We start from the raw sequence: 4,925 nt of genomic DNA on the forward strand, positions 1-4,925 counted from the left end.
TTTTTAGTTAGCTGGTAAAATAACGTCGAAAAAGCAGTTAAGTTTCCCATTGGAAATTTTATTCTACTCACAAAACATCGTTTATAAGTTGCACTATTGATAAAAGGAAATGTTTTAATACAGGATGGTAAAAACCTACTGCGTTCAACAAAAATGTGAACGAATATTCCCTGAATGGGTTTCCAAGTTCTACAATCGATCGAAGGATGACCTATGCCATACCACATCTATAATCTAGGTTTAATTTAAGTTTCACAAAAGAAAAAAACTATCAAAATGGCCTACAGTGACCCTCAATTATCTTTAATTACTTATCTGACTTGTCGTAAATTACAGTGGCTGATGTGGCTTCTCAATAACTATATAAAAGAAAAATCATCGTGTTTCAGATCTGTTCTTCAAGTGGCAAATGTGAACACCATGAGTTTTAATTAACGATCGACACTAGTATTACGCAAAAAGGGCGTGTAACAGATGAGACTTCCGCAGTTCTGAGTGAAGCCTTATGCACTCAAAAATGCGGCATCGCGTGCGTTCATTACCTTGTCGGTGTTTAGGCAGCGTCAGGGCAGCGACGGGCAGCACAGCTCCACTCACCTCGCCATCTCGGAAGTAACTCTCCTTACTACAATTTACCAAAGTAGATTTAAAAAAGCTATCTGGCTGTGTTTTCATCTGACCAATCAGGGTCTCAATGTTAACCTTAAGCTCCGCCTACAAAAATTCTGTCTATCCAATGAGAAACGTTATACTTTTCGTGGTGGGTCAATGATTTTAAAGTTTGCAACATAACAGAGACGCTAAAAAGTCTCACGCTGAAACCTGCAGCTGGTGTGGTCCTTTTAGCGTTATTGTAAGATCTATGCTGTTCTTCTGGAGGGCTCTATCTTTGAACATGGGCTGGGGGTGGTCCTTGACGTACCTGAGACGCGAAAAAGTCTCACGCTAAAACTTGCGGGTGGTAGTCGTACAGGTAGGCTGGCGGCGTGGGTGTCCAGTCCGTCCCTTATCGTAGGGCCTTCTAGCTTAACACGGTTCTGCTCTCGGCTTCTGTTCTCGTTTCTCCCCTCGGAACTGCGTCGGTCTCACGGTGGGAAGGTACGACATGTATTTAGGCATTCTTGTGTTAGTCTGTGGTATTCTATTTGCTCACTCGTTAGTCATATTACTGTGGTTAATTTAATGTCACGATTTATTCGGAGTTACATGACATACTACTGGATTTGGTTATCATGTCAGGGTTTTCATGGAAGGTGTTGGATTTGCCTGACACCTTACAAGGGTATGGGAATGCCCTGAATCTCTGTCTGCCACTCCGCCCTATGTGAGAACGGTGACGTCTTATCCAAAAATCATCGGCCACCATTGCTGATGATTTTTACTCAAAATTTAAGCAATGGTGGTGTTCTAACCGGGGACCGAGGGCGTATTAATTAATAGTGAAAGAAGCTACCCACTTTTTTAATTGTCGCGAACAGGACTTTAACATTGGTGAGTCTAAATATCCGTACCCCACGGCATTGCCTTGTATCACATGTTTCTCTCTCTGTCTCTCTCTCTTCGTTTGGTTCGTGATTGTTCTCGGCATTTGGTCTGAGTGGACGTCACGTGACACCCCTCCAAGGTCATCGTTGGATATTTCACTCTGTATTTTTTTACTGCGGAGGGCAGCCAGCCCTCTTACTGAACACCCTGAGCTATCGTGGGGCAACAGACCATGGGTGCTTATGGTAGGCATAAGGACCACTAAATCTTATTTATTGCAAGTAAGTGATGCTGATTCCTGTCGGTATGATGTGTATTATTTTCTTCCTCCAGGCTATGGCGTGACACAATAATGGATTACTTCAGTTGCGTGTCTGTTAGATTTCTGGATTCTGTCTCTGCTAGTTGTTTTACAGAAACTAGCAGTTGTCGATCCGTTTCGACCACCTCTCTTACACTAGACAAGCTGTCTTCCTGTTTTTTATCTAAATTAAAATTCTATCATTTCACTTTTGACCACACCAATAGTTCCATTTACTTTGTTAAATAAGTTTTCTTTACTATTTTCTAAGCCTTTGACCCAGTTTCAAGTTAAATTTGGTAAATCTTCCGCTACTGATATAATGTCATCACGAAGTTGTTGCATTTATCCCGAGATGCACTGACATGAATCTGGACGTGGTGCATAACTTCAGTTATTTGCTCCGAAAGCTATAATTTTAGAGCTAGATCGCTACTAACTTATTGTTCTTGCATTTCAAGTAGTTCAGTTTTTACTTGCTCTGTAATTTGCACAGTAGGTTGTTCCATCATAGCTTGGCTATGACTAGCCATTTGTTTATTAATCTGCTGATACATCAGAGCAGTAAGAACTTGAATATTGTAACAAGGCTCTCATCAAAATTCAGAATTGACTTTTTAAGAGTAGTCATTTTCTCGTTTACCTGCTGAGACATGTGAGCAGCAAGAACCTGATTATTATTAACCATTTGTTCATTTATCTCCTTTCACTTTCCCCTGTTGTCCTTTGATAGTTCTCTTAATAATGCCTGAATGGTTTCAGAATCCAGTTTGGATTATTGTATCCTCAAGTGTTTTCTAAATTCGCTAAAAATTGCATCTACACAAATTTCTAATAATATCCGCAAAAATCACAGAAAAATCTGTTATCGCGAATACTACTCGCCGTTTTGAAAACCACTCACAATTAATTATCGCTGCTGAGACGGAGGTGGTGAAGTCGTCGACGATGTCTCCATCTCATTGTGGCCGCCCGTCGTCCGATGGACTGGTTACGGCTGCTCTGCGTTGACGGCCGAATGGTGTAGCTGTCGTGTCGCCGGCGTCTGCCGCCGAAAGCTCGTTGTGGGTTCTCGAGGCCGCCCACAGCTACCGTAGATGTACTGGAAGCCGACTGCGTGGCCGCGCAAACAGCACACGCAGGCTGCTAGACTGCACCTGGCAAACTTTAAAAGTTTCTGCGGAAGCGGGTAGTATCTCTCCCTCTACTGACTTCTCGCAGACTCAGTCCTGCCGCAACGACTCGTAACTGGATTGTTTCCTCCACTTCTCTGCTAGTGACTTCTTGGAATCACCGGTCGCCACGTTGAGTTACCCCGTCCCGTTATACGATGTATTAAGACGTGAATAGCTGCCTTCCTTCGTGACTGTTTATCAGAGTATTATTTCGTCTTTATATTGCTTTATATTGGTTTTATTATTCTGGATCACGTTGAATGTATTGCGCAGGATCGACTGTAGATATTAAAGAAATTATTGGGTGCCACATCTGATCCAATTGCTTTTATCACCTTTATATGTTTATATTTACCACGCTAACGCATTACACTAACAGGATATTGCCAACATTGCACTCAGCTACCCTGTTGTTAGTAAGCAAGTTCCGAGGTACACTTACTGACGATAATGTTGTAGCCTACATCTACGTAGGCAGTGAGTCATTACTAATATTTATCTGAAGACGATTGTGTAGTAACCGAAACTACGAGAAAAGTCCAGAAAGTAAATTCCGATTGATCGCGAAATGGAAACCGCAGTGAAAACCAGAAACGCTTTATTTGCAAAAGTTAGGTACACTTTCTACCTATTTCTCTACATATTCGCCGCTCCAACTTCTAAGTTAGGTACACAAAGTTAGGTACACTTTCTACCTATTTCTCTACATAGTCGCCGCTCCAACTTCTAGTTTTGTCGGAGTGTTGTATCAACTTTCCAATATCCTCGTCATAGAAAGCATCCTCCTGTGCTTTCGGGCATTTATCTACACTGGTCTGTAGCTCTTTATCTGTGGAGAAATTGTGTCTTCATAGCCAGCGGTTCTTGTTAGGAGAGATTAAACTCAGGGGGAGCAAATGATGGACTATATTGTGGGTGATCAAACACTTCTCATCGGAAACGCTGCAGGAGCGTATTCATTGTCCCTGCAGTGTACAGCCGAGAACTGGCATGATGAAGGAACTGCTCGACAGTTGTGTTATGTGTGTTGCATGACACAGGCGAAATCTCTAACCAGGCTCTCATACTTGGCGGGAGACGCTATTCCCTACGCATCTTTACGTGCTCACTGTTCACTCAAAACTGAAAAGAGTGACGCGACACGAGCGACGGGCAAACTAGAGACACTGCCCAACACATCTGTGGAAAGCTTTTAGATTTTCCCAGTGGTTTCCATTTCGCGACCGACCGGAACTTATTTTCAGGGCAATCCTCCTATTAATCAACAACATATAAAGAAAATTATATTGAGGTCAAGACAATTAAATTTTTTTTAAGAAATTCCATCATACCTGAAAGACCTTTAGATAGTAAAAACTGTGGGGGAAGACAGAGACTGGAATACAGAGGAATTTGTAGAGGGCAAAATCAGATCAGTCACAAGACAGGTGACCTAAGAAGAGTTGCAATCCCTCAGTTCTAGTTAAGGGTTTCTGGAAGTTCCTCTTGGTTTTCATATAAAAGCCAATATGGATATGGTCTGAATGTCTACATCTACATTATATTCCGCAAGTCACTTAACTGTGTGTGGCGGAGGGTACTTCTGGCACCAATAACTGATCCCCCCTTCCTTCCTCCATTCGCAGATGGCGCATGGGAAGAATAATTGTTTGCAGGCCTTTGTAAAAGCTCTAATTTTTCGAATTTTCTCGTCCTCCTCATTTCGCGAGATGTGTGTGGGCGGAACCAGTATGTTGTCCGATTCTTCCCTGAAACAATTCTCTCTTAATTTCAGTAGTAAACGTCTCCATGATGCACAACACCTCTCTTGTAACGTCTGCTGCTGGAGTTTGTTGAGCATCCCTGGAACGCTGTCGCGCCGACTACATGGTACCCTGACAGCTCCCACCGCTCTTCGTTGGATCTTCTCTCTCTCTCTCTCTCTCTCTCTCTCTCTCTTTCTCCCCTCTTCTCTCTCTCTCTTG

The sequence above is a fragment of the Schistocerca gregaria genome, chromosome 3 (assembly GCF_023897955.1).
Source record: "Schistocerca gregaria isolate iqSchGreg1 chromosome 3, iqSchGreg1.2, whole genome shotgun sequence".
NCBI lineage: Eukaryota > Metazoa > Arthropoda > Insecta > Orthoptera > Acrididae > Schistocerca > Schistocerca gregaria.